This window comes from Lygodium microphyllum, chromosome 26 (assembly GCF_053477565.2).
Source record: "Lygodium microphyllum isolate KBCC chromosome 26, Lygodium_microphyllum_v1.1.10, whole genome shotgun sequence".
In the NCBI taxonomy this organism is placed as follows: Eukaryota; Viridiplantae; Streptophyta; class Polypodiopsida; order Schizaeales; family Lygodiaceae; genus Lygodium; species Lygodium microphyllum.
The window spans coordinates 51241695-51264315 of record NC_141160.1 but is presented as its reverse complement, the minus strand read 5'-3'; the positions used below and the strand labels follow the sequence as shown (position 1 = coordinate 51264315).

General features: G+C 37.7%; 1 pseudogene; it reads left to right on the top strand.

The window, feature by feature from the left end:
* Window positions 1–20093: 20093 nt before the first annotated feature.
* On the top strand, window positions 20094–21620 carry LOC148013257 (transcription factor TGA2.2 pseudogene; annotated as a pseudogene).
* Window positions 21621–22621: the final 1001 nt, after the last annotated feature.

Here is a 22621-nt window from a genome sequence, read left to right as displayed (position 1 = left end):
CTCAATGCTTTGCAATCCAACATACCATACTTGGTTAACATATCCTGTGTATACTGCTTCTGCAACAACCAAGTACCATGAGATGTAGAGATAACCTCAATCCCAAGGAAATACTTTAGATCTCCCAAATCTTTGACCTGAAATTCAGCATGTAACATTTCCTTGATCTCTCCAATTTCTGTGACATCATCACCTGTAATGATTAAGTCATCCACATAGATGACTAATACTACATAACCAGCTCTTGTCTTCTTTGTGAATAAGCTATGATTAGCCTTGCTCATAGTAAAGCCAAGTTTTTGTAAGCATGCACTTATCTTAGCATTCCAAGCTCTAGGTGCTTGCTTCAGCCCATATAATGCTTTCTTCAATCTACACACATATGTAGGAAAATCTGGATGTGTATAGCCCTCGGGCTGATCCATGTATACTTCCTCAACCAAATCACCATTGAGAAAAGCATTCTTCACATCCATCTGATACATACTCCATCCTTTAGATGCTGCCAAAGCAATCACTGTCCTCACGGTTGCCATTTTAGCAACAGGACTGAATGTTTCCTCATAATCAAGACCATATTGTTGTGCATACCCTTTTGCCACAAGTCTTGCCTTGTACCTTTCCAATGTGCCATCTGATTTGCATTTCACTTTGTATACCCATTTGCAACCAATAGCCATTTTTCCTTCAGGCAATTCAACCAAATCCCAAGTGTCATTTTCAGCCAATGCTGAATATTCCTCATCCATTGCCTTACACCAATGATCATCCAAAATAGCTTCAGAAAACTTTGTGGGTTCCTTGAAGCTAGTGACTTTTGCCATATATGCATAGTGTCTCACTGTGTAACCACTGTATGTAAGCCTATCCATAGGCTTCCTGACTCTTTCTGATCTCCTCAACTGAGGTGCAGTATGAGACTCTCCTCTCTCATGAGGTGGTATATATCTATGTCTCACACCATGAGTCACAACTGATGGAATACCAAACTCACTATCCAAGCTGTCAGTATCAGGTGAGTCATAACCACAGGTGAGTGGCCCAGTAACATCATCAAGTTTTCCTTTGCCTTTATCCACATCTCTCCCCCTCATTGACATACCCGTGTCAGTGGACAAAGATGCTGAAGTCCTCAATCTACCTGTCCAAGGACTAACTGACGTAGTAGCATCTTTAGAAGGCCCAGAAATTGCTGCACTTTCATTTGTACCTGCATGTACATAAGGCTCGTGATAGCCATTTTCATCATTCATCACAGTGATCTTCTTCTCATGCCATGATTTTAGCTCATCAAATACCACATCTCTTGAGATCAATGTCTCATGAGTAGAAGGATTGTAGCATTTGTACGCTTTCCTATCTTGTGCATACCCAATAAAAATGGCCTTTTCTGCCTTTTGGATCGAGCTTGCTCCTCTTTTCATCTGGAACTTGTACATATGCCAAGCATCCAAAAACCTTAAGATGGCTGATGTCTGGCTTTATCCCATAAAGCCTCTCATAAGGAGTCACCTCATGTATACCTGCTGTTGGTGTACGATTCATGACATACACTGCAGTCATTACAGCCTCTGCCCAATATGCATTTGGTAGGCTTTTCTCATTCAACATGGCTCTAGCCGATTCCATGATCACCCTGTTTTTCCTTTCTGCCACACCATTTTGTTGTGGTGTGTACCTGCATGTCAATTGCCTTTTAATTCCATGAGCTGCCAAGAAGTAATCAAAGTCCTTAGAAACATATTCTCCACCACTATCAGATCTCAAGCATGAGATATAGCAAGCCAATTCTTTCTCCACATGTCTCTTAAAAACCTGAAAAACATCCATGACATCACTCTTGTGCTTTAGCACATACAACCATGTGTACCTACTATAGTCATCTATGAATGACACATAGTAACGTGATCCCCCAAGAGATGCATTCTGTGAGGGTCCCCATACATCAGAATGTACAAGCTGTAATGGTCTAGTAGTAGTGCTTACATACCTCATAAATGGAAGCCTTGATTGCTTTCCAAATTGACAAGACTGACATACATGTCCCAATTCCGCATGCTTGAACTTAGGAAGTCCAAGTACAACTTGTTTATGCTGCATATTCTTCAACTTTTGAACATTTACATGTCCAATCCTTTTATGCCATATCTCAATGTCCCTTATTGCAGCATTTTCATGTGAGTACATAGCAGCATTCAATGCTAGAATTTTCGTATCCAATGTAAACATCCTGCCATTTCTTTTGCCTTTAGCAATGAGTTTGCATCCTTGACCATACTCTTCAATGTAGCATCCATCTCTATTGAATCTAACTTGTAGATTTTGTTCAGCCATTTGTCCCACAGAAAGCAAGTTTTTGGTTATGGAGGGTACATGCAATACATCATAAAGACTCTTTCTCCTGTCACCATGCATCATCAAGGGAACAGTACCTGTATGCATAATGTCATGTTGCGTATCATCCCCTGTGCAAACATATCCATGAGCACCTTCTACCAATGTGTCAAACCACTCTCCATGAGGAGTCATGTGGTTAGATGCCCCTGAGTCTATATACCATACATCATCTGCTTTGTCGTGTACAGGCAACCCTTTCTTCACATGTTGCATTGCAAACAACCTGTCATCCTCCTGCATACCACTAGAAGAAGCATAATTACCATGTTGCTTCCCTCTTGCTCTCTGATCATTTTGCTTTTTGTAGCAATCCTTAGCTACATGCCCGTATTTTCCACAATAATGGCAATCCTTATTTGTATTTGATTGCTGTCCATAACTCATTTGAGGCTGCTGCCAAGTGCCTCTTCCTCTAGGTGAATAGCCTCCTCTTCCACGAGCATTTGAGGTACCTCTAGTTGCTTGAGGCTGCCTATTTTGCCATCCAGTAGCTTGCTGTCCACGGGCTGCATATGCATTTCCAGCACCTCTTCCTCGAAAATTTGATCTTCCTCTTCTACCTCTACCCCTTTGATTTGAGTAGAAGACACTATCCCTACTGTTTTTAGACCCACTGGAACTTGTATTAAGTCCAAGTTTCACTTCTTCATGCAAAAGAAGTGCTACAAGTTCATCAAAGTCAGGTTGCTCCTGACGCACTGAAATGGAAGTATCAAATTGCTTATATTCCTGTCCAAGTCCATGGAGGGTAGTGGCTACCAAATCATCATCCTCAACTTCAGCTCCAATTGATCCTAGTTGTTCTGCAATGGATCTGATCTCACTGACATAGTCCTCAATAGACCTTCCATTCCTGGATATGTGGTTGAACTTTTGCTTCAGTTGTGTCTTTCTTGCATGAGTAACATGCCCATAATTCTTCATCAATAAGTCCCAAGCAGCTTTTGGGAAAGTACAATTTGCAATTTGCATAGCCTTTGTGTCTGACACACATAGTGACAACCAATGCAAGACCTTGCTGGCTTTTTCCAACCAAGTCCTGTGTGCCTTCAACTGATCTTGTGTTGGAGGTCTATCTTCCGGTAGCTTGGGCTCATCTTCAAGACTTGTGACTAGATCCCAATATCCTCTTCCAATCAAAAAATTAGACATCCTGAATTTCCATAGAACGAAATTGTTATAGTCCATCTTCTCACCAACTATCTGAGTGATAGTATCCTTCTCTCCTGTGTTTGCCATTTTAAAGCCTTAAGTTTTGTAAAAACCAGTCAATTTTCCAAAAATGCCAGCAGGCAATATGCTTCCATGATCTGTAGTACAACCAGTTTTTACTGCAATCAGTAGTCTGTCAACTCAGCCTCATAGAAGGCAAGCTTGAGCATACAATGCTCTTGAGTATGCACACGTCTATCACTGACCATTTAGTGCCACACTACCGACATCTGTGATGAGCACCCTTGAACTTCACAAGTACATTCAATTCCAAAAAAAAACTGCACAGATTTCAGCCTATATGACTGCATAAGATCCAATACATGTAGGAAGTAAATACTCAGTATTCCTTCAACTGACTGCAGCTGCAAACATGATCCAAATACAAGCTTCAAATACTGATACCAATTGTATCCTTGAATTTACTGCTCAGGACTTGTTGCAGAAGGTAAACATAACTTGCTGAATTGTTTTCATAGTCCACAGAAAAAAACTGAAGCATTTCTTTCTTGCTGTCCATATTGAATACTGATCGTTATTCTCCAAAGTACACACCCATACATGCTTAAATAGCTATAAAGCATACGACTCTTGCTGATTAGCAGACATTTGCACCAAGGCTCTTCGAAGTTATAACAGATAATAGCACGAGAGACGAGATTATGCTCTGTAGCAGATTGAGAACTGTCAATCATCTCTTCTTCCAAAGATCAATTTTAACAGAACCATCCCAAAGCTATAAACATCAAGCTTCACTGTCACATAAATTTTCAGTTTGTATTAAAACCAGATAGCAACATGACACAGCTTGTTAAGCTGAGTGATCCCTGACATTGACTTGATTCCTCCATTCCATGTGAATATTCTGCTCAAGCCATTGCTGCAGCCTTCTGCTGCTTTGAAGGTGCCACAGTACCTTCACGGAAGTTGTTCTCAAATAGCCTTGGCAAATGACTGCAATTACGTTCTTAGCCTCTGCAGTGCTGTTATCTTTCCCAAGCTCTACAATGAGGTCTTGTCAAAACTTGACCGCTTCCATCTCTGCAAACTCGGAGGAAGCACAGACAGTAGTAAAAAAAAAATGGCAGCTTTCGATTCCACAAGGCGGCAAGGCTTCCTGACGAGCAGTAGGCTTCTGCTGTGCTGGCGAATCCATCTCTCCATGTGACCAAGGAAGAGAGAATGGCAGCTTGTTCTTCGTCAAATGCTAGCAGGCTTCTGTTGTGCTGGCGAATCCATCTCTCCATGCGACCAGGGAAGAGCGAATGGCATATCAGTCCAAGGATTTGCACCTGTCCCTGCAGTCTCTGATTTTTCAACCAGCACTACAGGACCTTCTCGCCATATCCGGAGCAGTTCCGTGGATGAAGTCCTCTTTCAAGTAGATGCTGCCGAACAAAACAGGCCTCTGCACTCGCAGAGAAATCACAGTGACCGTCCTCGCCATCATTATAGCATGTCTATGGATTTCTCCACTTCATTCTCTGCTGAGGATTTACAGATGGTTGATTTTGATTTCTCCGAAACAAAAAAAGACCATGGAGTCAGAGAAGCTGGCTGAGCTCTGATACCATATTAAAGTTTTGAGAAGAAGGAGATGGAGACAAAGGCTCAGGCCCAAGGGTAGCAGACAGCTCCCTTCATTTCATTCTCCATTATCCACATATAGTCACACACAAGTCAACTGTATGTACCACACACATTCAAAGATCAACTGACCTAGATCTAATCATGGTTAAGTCAGTGTGACTTAACCTTATTCACTAAGGTAAAAAAAATGAGCTTGAGTCTCAATAAACCATAGATGTCTTAGTTGAAGTTACAAAGAAGAAAAAGAAGCACATTAGATTCATTTACTTCCTCATCATTCTACCTAATTTTTGAGCTATAAACTGGCATAGAACACTAAAGCAATTTAACTTCACATTGATAAATACATAAATAGGTACTACTGAAAAAATGATGTCTTAAGAAAAGAGACTGTTGAACATGTGGTCAAATCTAATCAAAAGTAATATCATGAGGTGAAAAAAATATATATGATAAAATTTTTGAAGTAAAATCTATTCTAATAAAGTCATTTTTCCATATCTACATTTTATCGCTAGTTATAAGTATACTTGAGATACTAACAATAGATTCTTGTAATTAGTTGCACAAATTATATTATCATTATAATATTTAACATACTCAATTTTTAAAAAGACCTTCAAAATGGCATGTACAAAGAAGATGTTTATTAGTCCTAATTATTAAAAGAAATTTTAAACATGATACTTTTGACCATGTGACCAAAACTATGTCACATATAAGTGACACATGACAATTTAATTGAGATAAGTTATACTTTATTTGAATAAGTTTTCATAGTTTCTTCTTAAGGACTAACCATTCTATTTTTGAACTAGTTATATCCCATAGATATTTAAACTCATGAATTGTAACAAGGATTTTACCTTAATATTCCATATACACATCTCAAAAGATACATTGGAGAGAAATCTTTGTTGCAATATTTATAACTGAGGTAAAACTCCTTTGGGAGGTGCAATGAATCTTTTTTGGGGTGTGCAATATATTGTTGGCTTTCTTATCCTAAGGTACATGCATAGACATACACTAGTGATGTAGTAAAAGAGGCTATAAGAGATAAGAGATTTGACCATGTGGACAAATCTAACCAAAACTAACATGACAAGATCATAACACAACACATATAAGAGTCTAATTGAAATAAGATCTAAAATAGACTTAAGTAAATTTTTCATAGATAGCTCAAACTTTTCATTATGATAAGTATTCTTACACACTAGATTACAATTAAATAGTTATCCTTACAAAGGATGATAAATTTTAATGAGCTCTTTAATATCGATTTGGTAAAATATTTACTTAAATAAAATTTTTAAACCAAACATGCTTGGTACCTTTTATAAAAAATTAAAAAACCAAAGACATAGTTTCTTTAATTAATATCATCAAAGAAAGAAAATATTGCAAATGCTAATGGAAGTAACTTCTCAAGAAAAAAATCAAAATTACATCAATGTGTCTTCCTTGATGAAAGGAGAAGGAACGGAGTTTAAACACCTGAAGTAGACCTTAATTTCTCTTTCATAATTAGACTTGCTATATCTTGGCTTGATTCTTCTATGCCCTCGGGTGGTACTTCAAGAACTTGAACTTCAGTAGGAGGAACCTCTTGGGAGTTTGAATTTTGTTTGGCACTCTCATGGACCCTCCACAATTGTGCTTCAACCTCTCTTTGCTCTTGAGTGTTGCAAACCACTACAATAGTCTTCATATGATTTATCAATGCCACCTTAGATGCAAGTCCACTTGCATATACATAAAATACAACCTCATGAGCATCATTGAATGCTTTGATTGTAGTTTCCATAACTTTGATTTTCTTTCTCAAAACGGCCTTTGCAATCCTTTGTTCTTCTTCAAGATCTTCATCATTGCACTCCTTGTCCAAGCCTTCAAAGTCCAAAATGGAAGGCTTGTTGACATTGTTTATATATCGCTCAAAATTGATGAAGCTTTTCTCCATGGTCACTAATGTCAAAACCACAAAAGAATCTATAGATCCAAAAGCAAACGTTCTATCCATTGGTAGGAAGTCAACACTACCAACTAGCATGCGATACTTGCAAGAAATGCTTTCAAGAGCATTTTCCAAAGCTGCCATTTGCTTTCGATCAAGAAATGATAACAACATGAATTGTTTAGGTTCACATGTCATTTGTAGTAGAGTGGATACAACCTTTCCAAACTTTATAGAGTCCCATTTCATTCCCTCAACCCCATGTGCTGCATCTAGAACAACAACCCCAATGGTAATTGGATCTCTGTAAACATTATGTATAAGATCAAAGGTTTCTATATTGCATCCGACAACATATACACGCCAAGGGGAAGTAGTGGAGGATTGAAGAGGATTTTGCTTTTTTCCAATTAGGAAGTTCACAATATCTTTTGCTCCATTTGGTAGGGACCCTGCATTAGCTCCACGTGTGAGCTTCTTTGATATCCAATCATTGCAAATGCCTAAAATCTTTGTGTAGACTTCATCATTGATATCATAATCATCAACAAGCTCTTCCCAAGTCTTCATCACAGCGCTACTTTCTAGAACTGAAGCATTGAAAAGAGTGACTAATTCCTCCTTTAGGACCCTATCTTGCTTGATTTGCTTAGCCCTTGTTTCCATGTCAATCATATCTTCCTTATCCCATTTGTTTCTAAGAAAAAGGATATGACCTTCATTGATCTCCTCTTGTAGTGTAAGGATGTCTCCATCCTTTAAACCCATAAGGCAACGAAATGCAGCAGGAGAAGGTTGCCTTCCCTTTTTTCTCGAACTCTCCTCTTGGGATATAAGTTCACCTCTAGAGTATCTCTTCATGATTTTGATCCAACTATCAAATATTTCTTGGGAGCTAACAATCATATGGCAATCTCTAGATGCACAATTTTCTCCAATGTATGCCACAAATCTCTGCAAAAAAAAGATCAAAATAGTGAGCATAGAACAAAAGAAAGAGCATCACACTAATCTTCATAAAAAAAGAAGGTAAGCTTATATATGATTACCTGCCATGGTACTCTTTGAGAGGTTGTCTTAGAAAGCCCTTGTTCGGGTTTTGGTGGAGAACCAAATGCTAGCCACTGATCTCTTAATTGTTGAAGTTGCTCAACATAAGGTGCATTCTTCATAACATTATGTGATTCCATATTTGTCATTCGTGAAAGCTCAATGCACATTTCCGCATGACAATCAACTAATATTCTAGCATTTCTTGTGGTGTATAAATGCTTGGTTGCTAGACAACGTGTAGTATTACTCTGAATATATATCTTTGCTGCATGAATTGAGTGAAGCCCTGATATAATCCAATACTATAAGTGTCCAACTTATTAGCATCCACCTCATCACGATGCATGGGTCTCTTCTCATTGTTGTCTTGTACAAAAGGCATAAGATATGCTGCTGTTGCTGGGTTCATGGGAGTCTTTATGAAAGACGTGGTTAGCTTCTCTACATAATCCCAACATAGTGACCTATAAGCATACAAAGGAGGTCCCTCATAACACCTATCAACGAGAATAGGAAATTGTGTTGTTGGCCCAAATGGAAAGAATTTTTCAAACATGTGAAATCCTGATTCTTCCTTCTTTCCCTTCTTCTTAACTATTTCAAGAAAATCGAATGTTCTTTCTACTCCCTTGACCTCAAGAGAAATTATTGGCTTTGCAAGTGTAACTTCTAACATGGAAGGTAAAGTGGCATCATTCTTAGTAGTGTTAGCAGACATACTAACAACAAGAGCTTGTGACAAGGAACTTTGTTGAGGTGATTTTGACTTTGAGCTTGTGGGATTCCATGAATTATTTTCTTCTTGAGGAGAAGATGAAGATCTCAAGTCTATTTGTTTATCTTGGAGCTTCATTCTTTTGTTGGGGCGATCACATTTTCTTGATAGGGAAAGTAGCTCACTATTTTGAACAGCTTGGAATGCTAATATGCCCTTTACCTCCTCAAATAAGGTCCATCCCATTGTTTTCAAAGAGTATTCTTCATCCTCTTTAATACTGGCAAAGTGAAATGACAAAGGATCAAGTTTGTATACTACATTTTTCCCCTTGATCTTAACAAGATTACATGGCATTCCCTCTTTCCCAGCACATCCATCTGTTATCTTCTCTATGACACCATCTTGTTGAAAAAATGCAATATCACTCTTCAAAGTGAATAAGAGAACATTGTCAGCTCTTTTTCCTTGACTATCATAAACATCCACATACCATGGATACACAAAACCACCACTAACTCCATCAATGGTTTGGGTCTCCTTTTTGGATGTGCTATCTTTCTTTGCCATTGAATAGTTCTACAAAGAGAAAAATTTGTTAGACAAAAGTGGATTTAAAAATATTCAAAATTCACAAAACCCAAATAAATGTATAAGATTTCTAAGTTGAAAATTGAAAACACAACAACACAAGATTTTACGAAATACAAGACAAATGTACTCTAAAGGGATTCTTCCATAAAATGGAATATTGAAATTTGAGATTAAGTGTGGTATGAGATCCAACCATAAATATGTGTGCTTATGTATCAAATCTCATGGATTATCCTGGCCCTAAGTTAGCATTAATTATGTTTCTCTTACAAGAATCATATAGCAAAAACTTTGCAATGGACTTCGGTGAGAAGATCAAATTCTATTAATAGTGAGACTTGACCATGGGCTTAACCAAATGGTCAAGTGATAATGAAATATTGAGTGTGAGTGTGGTATGAGATATAGTGAAAAATCATTGTGGTTATGTAGAAAATGTCATGGATGATTTTGTCCCTAGGTTAATATTGGATTTCTTCTCCATGTAAGTTTCCTATGCAAGGATCATACTCTACGAACTTTGCTAAGATTTTTGGCCATGTGGTCAAATCCTATTTAATCAAAGAATGAGATTTAGTCCAATATGAGATCCACCTATATATCAATGTGGTTATGTACCAATCTCACAATTCCATTTGGCCCAAAGTTAACATTTTAATTACTGCACATGTAAGTTTCCCTTGAAATGAGCTATATTGTAGAAACATTGTCATTGGTTTTAGCCATGTGGTCAAATCCTATTTAGTCATAAGACTTATCTATCAGATTAGAAACTTTGCCATGGTTTTTTACCATAGGGTTCTTAAAGGCTAGTTAAAGGGAGGATGCAGTTTATTGTGATATGAGATTCACATATAAACAAATATAGCTATGTAGCAAATCCCATAGATATCAATATAAGATAAAGCGAAAAACACTTGAAAGGTGGAGATTTGACCTCATGCAAGACAAGATGATTTCTATAAACTAGTTTTAACCATATGGCCAAATCTAGTTTCATAACCATATGAAGAAAGTGATTCATTTGTTGTAACATGCTGTGAAATTGGATTTGACTATATAGCCAAATATTGTTTTATAATGGAATGAAAAAGTAGTCTCATGGTTTGTAAGATTTATGAGATTAGATTTGATCATATGGCTGAACAAAACAAGAATGGGGGATTCTTGGATGCTAGCATTGATAACAAAATGAAAGATTTGACCATATGGCCAATTTTTATTTTGTAGTGGAATGGAAAAAGTGGCTAATTTGTGGAAAAATGATATGATATTTATAGAAAGTAATGAAAAATTGAAATGAAAGAAATGGTTAATGGAAACAAAGTGGTTTTTTTGTTGCACAACAAGTTTTGACCACATGGCGAGACTTCCTATAAATATAGTAGGTAATCAAGGAGTTCCAAGTAGAACATGGTCTTCCTTTTTTGGAGATAATATAGAAGATGTTTTTCTTAGAACATTTTTTCATACAACCAAATCTAGCATACCCAAAATTTGTGTGATTGAACCCACCATAGATTTAGTCTTAATTTTTTAGGATCAAATTCCAAAAAAGTGGTTCGTTTGTTGCAAGACAAGATTTTACCACATGGCCAAATTATAGAAAGTAAGGAATTCTAAGTAGAAACTAGCCTTTCCCTTTGGAAGTAAGCAAGGGTTGATAATATAAGAAAGCATTTGACCAAATGGCAAAATGTCATTCTTGTAGTAAAATGAACAAAGTGCTTGATTGGTTGCAAGATATTGTGATACTACAGGAGTCCTTATTTTGGCCAAGAGATAGCTTAAGGAGAAGATTTGGCCACATGGCAAAATCTCATAGTATATTGGAAAAACGAACATAAATTACTTCTTATATTATAAAAAAAGATTTGACCTCATGGCCAAATCTCAGATTGTATTGAATAAATTAACAAAAAGTACTTCTTATATTGCAAGAAATTTTTTGACCATATGGTCTAATCTATAAATTGATGAAAGATCATGATATGTGTTGTTAGAAAATCAAATTACATCCTATGGCAAAATCATATTGACTATTTGTAAGTATTGTATAGCCATATGCTTATTGCAAAATTATAAACAGTGTAACCATAAAATCTGATGGTAATGCTTTTACTATGAAAATACAGTATAATGGAAAGTTCTATATAGTAAAGTATAATACAATGTATAAGAACTTGATAAAATGCTCTAATATTACAGAATGATACAATAAATATAAGGCTAGGTTTAGCCTTGAGGCAAAATCTTGAGGTATATAGCATCACAGAATAGAAAGAAAGGCTAGTATTTTGAAAGCACTCATCATTGATAAAAGCATTGCACAAACCATTTATTCCATATTCACATCTAAGAGACTTTTTTCAACATTACACAAATCAGATACTTCATATTCACAACAAAAAGAGTATTTTCAACAGTGCAAGAAGTCATGTTTTCAATATTGACGTAGAGTGAAGCTATCACTTGCAAGGTAGTGGTTGGAGAACAAAAAACACAAGCACTCTAGGAGATCAATCAAGCAATCAAGAAGAAGAAGAAGACATTGAATTCTCAAGAGTGAGTGCCTAATCTCATTGCTATAGAAATACATATACAGAAATACATATTGCATTTAGTTTTCATACATGATTCTTATTTAGAAAATGCTTTTGGTGTTTGATCTTAATATTATTCAATACTAATCATACAAAAGAGTAGTAGTGTGATTTGTAGTAATTTTATGGATTGAAATAGTCATAATCAATGTAGTTTAGCTCAAAATCAGAAATAAAGTAGGGAAAAGTTGAAAACCTATTGTAATTAGTAGGTCAGTAATGTGTGCCAACGTAACTAAAATCACCCGTGAAGTAGGAGCAGGCACGGTGTGGACTAGCGATCACTCACTAGCTTGTTGAATTGCTGAAGCCTTAGAGCAAGATTTTTGATTTGAAGACGCACGTACTTTTGGTCATAATACCCTGATTCAAACCAGAAATTGCATTGCACAATCTGTTTCAGTTTGAGAAAATGAAACACTGAAGAGTAGTCAAAGAAATATCCTGATTCAAACTAGAAATTGAACTGCACAATCTGTTTCAGTTTGAGAAAATGAAACAGTGGAGAGAAGTCAAAGAAATACCCTGATTCAAACCAGAAATTGCACTACACAATCTGTTTCAGTTTGAGAAAATGAAACAATGGAGAGTAGTCAAAGAAGAGGAGGGGGATAGAACCGCTAAAGATTAGGGCTGCAACACCTGTAGTAAGAGAGGGGCGACATGAGCAGAGATAAAAACACAGAGGATCAGAGATGCGAAACCTGCAATTGTAAAAACGCAACAGAGAAAATGCCCAGGTTATAGAGTTACGTGCAAGAAAGAGGGAGGGGAAGAGAAACTCATTTTGAAAAACGTCATGATTAGTTGTAAAGACCGACTCATGAAACGAATCATTTAATGTATCACGCTATTCGAATAACCATAACTTGTTACGGAATACGAGTAGATTTAGATCTTATTTTTGTGTCTATTTTTTAATTTTATTAAAGATTTCAAGTCGCGATTTTTTCAAAAATCACGTAATGGCTATACCGTAGGCCACCGGGGTCTAGCGGCAGCCCCCAGACCCCGCCGTTGGGGGCGTTGCCCCCAAACCCCCACTGGGGGTGCTGGCCCCGAACCCCCACTGGGGGCGTTGCCCCCAGACCCCCACAGGGGGACGCTGCCCCCCGGACCCCCTGTTGGGGGCATTGCCCCCAAACCCCCATCGAGGGCGCTGCCCCCGAACCCCCGCTGGGGGCGTTGCCCCCAGACCCCCACAGGGGGGTGTTGCCCCCCGGACCCCCCGTTGGGGGCGTTGCCCCCAAACCCCCACCGGGGGCGCTGCCCCCAAACCCCCGCTGGGGGCGTTGCCCCCAGACCCCCATAAGGGGCGCTGCCCCCTAGACCCCCCGTTGGGGACATTGCCCCCAAACCCCCACACCAGGGGCACTACCCTCGGACCCCCGCTAGGGGCGTTGCCCCCAAACCCCCATCAGGGACATTGCCCCCAAACCCCCACACCAGGGGCACTACCCTCGGACCCCCGCTAAGGGCGTTGCCCCCAAACCCCCATCAAGGACACTACCCCCAACCCCCTACTAGGGGTGTTGCCCGCATACCCCCACCAAGGGCCCTACTGCTTAAATCCCCCATTGGGAGCTTTGTCCCCAAATCCCTACAACGAGTGCTACCTTGAAACCCCAACTAGGGGCATTGCTCCCAAACCTCCACTGAGGAAGACATTGCCATCAAACTCTTACTAGGGGCATTTCTCCTACACCAGCTCTTTCCCCCTCGCCCCTCCTTAAGAACCCACCATTGTGATATTTCCAATGTTTCCACAGCTAGAGATTTTTCCTACATACTCTCTATCCTACCCTACTAGAGATTCTACTCTCGAACTATCACTAAGGTGGGTTCAAAATCCTCAATGATATTACACATTACATATTAGATACATTTAATATACATAATCTTACAAAATATTATTTAATATATTTAAATTATATTTATTAATTATTAATAAATTAATTTAATATATATATTTTTAAATTATATTTTGATAATATATTCCATAATATGCACATAGTACGATATACTAATATAACATGATTTAGACTAATAGTATAACTTAAAAATAAAATGTAATATGATACATTTTACTATTATCAACAAGTAGGTAGTATAAGATTTATAAATATTTAACCATGATAAAAATTATCTTTCCTTCTCAAATAGCTTCTAATTGATGCTAAAATTTTCTCAATATTTATAACTTTGTGTCATAGTGAATGAAATCTCCTATTCTTTAGAGGTCATTGTGGTTTCAACATTTAAGCACAAGGTCAAAGTTTCTCAAAAATATCTTTTTCCTTGTTGTCATGTGGAATACATGAAATAAAGGTTTTGATCATTTGATCAAATATTTTCCAATGGAGATCACAGAAATTATTTATTCTTGTTGACATACAATAAAGGCTTTGAACATTTGGCTAAATCTTGTTCTATGGACATCACAAAAAATTATTATTCTTGCTATCATCTAGGTTAAATACATGTTTTGACCATATGGCTAAATCTTTTCTTGTGGATATCACAAAGAATTTTAACCCTAAGTCTTGTCTAAAATAGTTGCAATAGAGGTTTTGACCATCTGGCTAAATCCTTTTCCATAAAAATCACAATGAACTTTTATCCTTGTTATATGTATTTGGCTTGAGTTTTGACCATTTGGCTAAATATTTTTCTATGGAGACCACAATGAGCTTTTATCCTTTTTGTCATGTAAAATACATACAACAAAGGTTTCAATCATTTGACTATGTTTTCCCCTATGGGGATCACAAATAATTTTTATATTTGCTATGGTATGGAATACATACAATAGATTTTTGACCACGTGGCTAAATCTTTTCCTATACACATTATAAATAATTTTAATCATTGTTCTTGTGTTGAATAGATATAGTACAAGTTTTGAACATCTGCTATATATTTTCCCAATGAGAACACACAATGAAGTTTTTGCTTACTCAAAGAGTAGCTACTAAAATAAAGTAAAGTCAAGGCAACTAAAAATAATAGAAGAAACTTTTCTTATTTACTTTAGGGCGGCACAGTTCATGAGAAAGTTTGTTTTTGGCCATATGGTCAAATCTATCCCCTTCTTTCTGTATGATGTTTCCATTAATACTTTCTATTATGGAGGTTGGACTCATTCTATCTAATGTTTAAGTACTTTTTTTGTTTCAATGAAATTTGATACTTCATTGTATTTAGCAATTTCATCACTATTTTCTTCTTTCTGAGAGGTGACAACATACAAATGATAAAATCTCCATTTTCTCACTTGTACAGGTATCATGAATAACGAATTTTATTTTGGAGAAACTGTAAATTTGCTAGTTGATCATGAGATTGTTGCACTTGGTAGAGTGCATGCAATACATCCAAATGAGACATGCCATGGAGAAACACTTGAAGTTGGATATATTTCAGTGGCTATTGATAAATGTTTAAATGTAGCAGCGTATTTGCCATTCCTAACAATTGATGCAACGAAGGTTCATGAAGCTGTAGGTGGTTTTGCAAAATGGGGAAAGAAAGATGTGGTGGTTGTTTCAAACTCAATAACAATTCATGACAGAGGAGATGATTACGAATCAGACCATGTCCTACCTTCTGAGGATATTGATGTGCTTAGCATTCGTGAAAGTTGGAGAGAACGTAGAGTGATGCTATGGACAGAAGGCAACACTGTGTGTGTTGGGACAGGGGTTATATTATTGGCTTTTCCATATGATGTGATAAACTTTGAATTGCTAGGAGAAGAGGATGTTGGTGTGGTGGTAGATAAAGCCCTTGATCAAACCACAGGAACATACATAGATGACAACCTCCACTGTGTCACTTTGGAAAGATGGCCTATTAAACAAGTCACCTTTGATGATGGAACATCACTGCTACAACAACAATCATACATGCAATTTGTCTCTACAAATGCTTGTGCCAAAAACATGGAAGATACCAATGAAGATTATGTTTCTGCAAAAAAATCAATTTTTGTTCAGAAGAGATCATATTGTATGGTCAATAGAAAGCCTCAAATTATTGCCCCTAAAGGTGCAAACTTGAGGACTTCTATGGACTCCATTTCACAGGTTTCCATGATTGATTGTTGCCAAGAGAAGTGTTGTCAGTTTGCTGATAGAGAAGCAATGCAACAATTACGTAAATACTTTTGGGGATTGCAATTTGAAGACCGCACAAACTATGTTTATGACAAGTTTGAATCATCATGCAGGATTGATTACTTGGGAACAAGGAAGTACAGCTTTATCTTCAATGGACAAGTGGTATGTGGAAGGGCATGGTATGAGATTCATGGAATCCCAAAGACATCTTTTTACAGGTACAAAACACAATTTGAGCATGGCGTGAGGAGGACAATGCATGGAAACAAGGGGGTAATAAGAGCAGCTTGGGATCACACAGAGATGGGAAGAGCCATCCTTAGAGACTTTGTTAAGAAGAATGCAGAGCAAATGCCACACAAGAGTAGAACAATGCAAGATGGATCAAGGGAGACACAATTGGTTATAAGCAGGTAGATATATGGGCAGAAGTAAATACAAAATTGAGTGGTATTGGATGTAAGCAAATGTCCTTGTCCACCTTCAATCGTATTTGGAACACAGAGTTTAAGCATGTAACCTTAGCAAAGACAAGTGAGTTCTCCAAATGTAGTATTTGCTCAGAGATCAAAGAGCAACTTGCAGCAACAAAGTGTCTTCAAGAGCGAAATGTGCTTCTAAAGAAGCGTCAATGTCACATGCTACAACAACAAAGTTGTCAGAACATATACTACAGTTGGCGCTTGGCCTCAGCATTAGATCGAGATAAAAACTTGTGCATCATACATGATAAAATGGACCAGCAAAAGACAACTATCCCTAGGTTAAGGCTTCGTTCAAAAGAGACTGAAAGATCTACTCAATTACCAATTTCTTTAACAGGCATGATTACACATGGACATGGAGAAGGTAGATATGGACATTTCTCACTTGATCTATGGCCTCATGATCCTAACTTCACAATTGCCTCATTGTCATTGTGCTTTAGTAACTTGGAGCGACTACATAGGCATGCAAATGGTGATCTACAAGTAGATGGAATGACAAGATCAACCTCTGTGCTACTAAATGCCCTCAACTCGAAAAAAGCACTAGACCACCATCAAGGTGTTGCACAAAATAAATCATGCATGGAAGATAATACACCACAGGATGACCATCATCATTTCAAACGATTGCCAGAGAACTTACTTCTACAACTTGATAATTGTGGGTCAGAAAACAAAAATCGCTATCTCTTTGCATATCTATCATTGCTTGTTGCACGAGGAACATTCAAGATGATCCAGCTTGGGTTTCTCATGGTGGGTCATACACATGAAGACATCAATGCAATGTTCAGCAAATTTTCAGAGAAGCTAAGGACGAGCATGACCTTCACTTTTCCTCATCTTATGCAACATTTTCAATCATGCCAGATGACTAGTCCTACACCTTTCTTATTGACACATGTGCCTGATTTTAAGAGATACATTGAGGGATACTTGTGTGATTCGAAAGATACACTTGTTGGTCACTCAAAACCTCTTCAATTTCGGTTTTATATGCAAGGAGATACACCTGTCATGCAATGCAAGATGCATCCAAATTCCCCAGACTGGTTACCAAGAGAAGGTGGCATTGAATTATGGAAGAGAGACCTTGCAGGAAAGCCTACTCTTCCAAAGGGTGTTCCAATGTTGCTGCCCATGTTTGAGTATGTTAAGGATCATCAAGAAGTAGTAAGTGGAGTTAAAGATTATCTGAAGTATTGGGAAAGATGGTCACACGTACAAGGACCTGAAGCAGAGTTCACAAAGTTTATAACACCAGTGATTGATTATTGGAAACATATGATCTACGCTCTTCAAACTCCAAATGTCCAAGAAGATTTATTTTTCATAGATTTTTGGCCAAGAACACAAAGTGATGTAACCAATATAGATGTAGATAATGCAGATGACTTCATTGGATTGGAAGAGTTGAATGATCACTATTGTGGTCCTCTGAGCAAACGACCCAAACATGCATTTGAACCAATGCTTGATGTTAAGAAAGATGACTTTGTGCTTGTTAGACCTTCAGATCCAATATATCCAATATGGCTTGGTGTTGCACAAACTGAGGTCGATACAAATAGACATTCCAAAAACTTCAACAAGGTACGTATACAATATTGGGCACCATTTTGTAGTCGTCAAAATGCTACAGATGCAGAAGTGTATTTTAATTGTTGGGATAAATATTGGATGTGCAACAAAAAAGATCCTGAACGATGGGAAACAATAGATAGCATTGTCTTCTCTTGGATGAAGAAAGGTACAAAATCTCCCAAAAAAATCAAAATTCCCCCAAAGGTTGTATTGAAGGCTAAAGAAAGTCTACATGAATCCATCGACTGAAGATTTTCCTTGAATATTTCAAGGATATTAAAACTAAGGTGTTTATTAACACCACCTTTTTGAGTTTTTTTCAATCTCTTGGAAACAACCCTAAGTAGTAATATGTTTAATTGCACCAAGTTCCAAATTAATGAAATTCCCAAAATTCATGAAATCTATTTTGATTTGGTTTTCCCATATTGATGGGAAATTCCCAAAATCCCGAATATGGAGTTCATGAGTGTCTTCTTGAAAGCTACCCAGTAAACATCATGCATGTATAATTGAGTAACTCTCTTGGGCTTTCAATTCATGTATAGTGACCCGTTCTAAATACTGACTCCATACAAGTTGAGCCATCCCAAAAAACTTCATCTTTTGATCATAGGTATACGCACATAGATTCTTGCCATTAAACAACTTCATCTCATGCTCTACTTCTTGGATAGTATTCATCATAGTAGTTTTTGTTTGAGCAAAATCCTACATCACCTATTGTTATTGTTGTGCCTACATAAACATGTTCATATTTTGCACTAACTATTGCAAAACATCACTAGAAATTGTGCTTGAAATTTCTTCCATCCTGTCTTTTCTTCCCATAACCTTTCACATCAAGTTCACCAATGTCAGAGGGATTTAGTTCAAAAGGTTGTATCCATTGGGGATCAGAGAGAGAAGGAATTAGAGAATAGGAGATAGAAGAGAAGAAAAAGAATAGACAAGAGGTACACAAGATAAAGACAAAGCTCAATGATTCAAAGCACTATGTATTGATAGAACCTATGCATCAAAGAATAATAATAGATATGTTTTTGTATATCTCTCACTTCTTGTTGTAAGGGAGTTTTCAAAATTGTACATCTTGGAGTTTTTATGGTGGATCATTCACATGAGGATGTAGGTGCAATGTTTAGTCAATAATTAGAAGCCTTGACAATGGAAACTATATTCATGCTCCCACATTTGATGGAGGTACAACGAACATTGGCATTATCACCACTAGTCCCATTTTTACTCACACAAGTTCACAACTTTAAAAACTTCTGTTGATGGATATTTTAGATATGCTCAATGCCATACCCTCATAAGGTGCCACCAATGATCCAGAACCACACATAGTCTCCAACCCATCAAATTAAAGTGTGATGATTCCTCTAAACATGGATCTTATATGAGCTTGGAAATGAAGGAATGCACATGCACTATGTGCCTTAGTTTCAAGCTATTGTGATAGTGTTTAGACATTGATTTAGCATACGACCAAGGCATCAGAAGCATGGACTGTACCTGAGAAGTTAGTATGAAACACAAAATCAAACAAGGATTCAAAACCTAGAGAATCAAGTAGCAGTGGAGAAATTTTCTGAAGGAGAAATATCTAAATAATTCATGACTTGGATTAAGAATCTATGGGACTAAATGGTTGGCATTGGGATACAAAAGAATAGTGAGGAGCTAGCTCGAAGGTTTCTTTGAATCTATCCACCAAAGTTTGATGGATTGGTAAGTACCCTTAATACTCAAGTGAGACCTCAAGCTTTGAAAGTAATGGAGAAAATGCATTCTTTGGAACCAATGCAAAAGGCAAAGGTAGCTTCTCCACAAAAAATGATGGTGACAAAAAGAAGAAGGGTGGTAAGAAGAAATTTCGAGGAGAGTGTCTCTATTGGAAGAAGAAAGGGCATATTATTGTAGATTGTCTTATCAAGAAAGCAGATGAAAAGAATTGTTGAGAATAGCAAATGATGCTTGTATGTATGCCCATAGAGGCTTGCCCATAAGTGGATTTTTATGTGTGAGAGAAAATGATGAATGCTCTAGGAAGAGATGTCTAAAATCCCATAAGCACAGAGAGGAAAAGTGGTACTATCCAAAAAAAGCTATAAAGGAATGTACTTGACACTCATTTCATGGTAATATACTATCAATCGAGTCACTCAAGATTGTGTTTATGATTCCAAGCTAATATAACTTGGAACCTAATTTACTTGAGTTACAATTCCTTATTCTGATAATGTATCATGTGTTTGACTTGCGTCCACCATAGTCGATCTAGTTTTAGGTCTGTGTTTCTCAACATGGTATCAGAGCTATGGTTGATCTAGATAGTTAGTGGACGCATCTTACTTCTTCCCTACATACTTTAAATCCTTCCTATTTTGATGCCATCAAAATCCTATTACCATCTCAATTTCTTTAAGATATCCACACGTCCATTGTCTTGTATGAGGTGAAGGAGCTCAAGGAAGGAGGTGCTGCTCAAGAAACTTGGTTCAAGGTTCACATTGGAGGTGCTAAGTAAGGGGACATCTTACCAACAATCTAAGGGCCTGCTTGTGAAAGAAGTTGGGGGATATCTTAGTCCAGTAAGCAAAGGAAAAAGACAAGCAGGGGTGAAGGCCCTCTCAAAAGTCAGAGGAAAAGATTGATTAGATTGATCACTTGGCTGGAAAATGAGAATCATGGAGACATAGTTGTTGCTTCAAGGTCTTCTGATCATAACGATCGCTCAAAGCTTATAGACTCCAAGGTGCTTAGAAGGCTTGCTCAGAACCGGGAAGCTGCTTGTAAAAACCGTCTGAGAAAAAAGCCTATGTCCAACAACTAGAATCAAACTGAGTGAAGACAAATCTGATTGAGCAAGTGCTTGATCGGGCTAGACAACAGGGAGTTTATGTTGGTGGATATGCATCTAGAGATGTGGGTAGATTCATGAATTAAAGGCTATTGTATTCAATATGGATCGTGCGAGGTGGGTAGAAGAGCAGAACAAGCAACTCTTGAAGCTAAGATCTGGACTGAGAGTGCTGTGAGTGACACTGACTTCTTGCGCTTGCTCATTGATAAAATAGTATGACTCACTATGATGAGTTGTTCCGCCTCAAGGGGGTAGGTGTCAAGGCATATGTATTTCATATTCTGTCTTGTATATGGAAGAATCATACAGAGAGATGCTTCATGTGGATGGGAGGTTTTCGCCCATCTGAGCTTTTGAAGATTTTGATTCCTCAACTAGAGCCACTCACTGAACAGCAGCTTCGGGCTGTGTGCAATTTGCAACAATCCTCTCAGTAGGTAGAGGATCCATTGTTAACAATGCCCAGAAGCTCAGAATGCATTAAGGCTATTCGTTTGTGATCTGCGATATGAAAAATAGATCGCCACCTGCAACTCTACATTACATTATCCTTCATTTCATTTTGTTTTTTTTAAGGCTAATACTAAGGTTAAAAATACTAGCCCTTAAAGTCCATTCACACTAGCTCATCCTCTCTCTCCCCCACTTACTTATTCACACTTGCACTTCTCTAAAATCCATTGCCATGTCAAGCCCTTTTAGTGATTGTCTATCCATTGAGACAAATAAATCCAAAAAATTTATGTGTCCCAAACTTCAATGTATGAGAACTTGTCAAACCAAGCCCATGTATCCATTAGTGTTGACGAAGGAATTTCGGTATGGCAGCCTCTATACTATGCTGAACTCCCTTCTGCCCCACAAAGTGAACGAGGTAAGGGCACCACCTAGTCATGGAAGAGCAGACTAGGATGCTATGCAAGAGGAAGAGGAGCTTGTGAGGGAGAAGAGAGGAAAACTAAGAGAGAGAGAGAGAGAGAGAACTACAAAAAATAGATGAATTAATAAAACTTAAGAGAGCACAAGAGATAGAGAACCCTCAAGATATAACCAATATACACAATATGGACACCAATAGCATGGGCTTATTACACTGTAGAGTATGCATAAGATATAGTATGGGAATGAACTGCATAAGCTCATGAAAGAGAATGGCGAAGGCTCAATAGGGCTAAAGAAGGCCTCTTGGCTCTCTCTTTTGCAAATTACAAAGGAGAAGGCCTCTTTATATAGGCCTTGAGGGTGTTTAGGGAGGAGGTTAAGATAGAATATGAATTAGCACCACCAAAGCTGCATTAAGGCGGTTCCACCAATGTGGAAGCTCTACCTAGATGTTTTGTTGACCAATTTTATACTTAATCAAGTTCCATCATAGGTGAGTTGTCTCCATTCTCCCCCCCATAGCTTGAGTCCAAGAGCTCTCCTACAAAACAATATA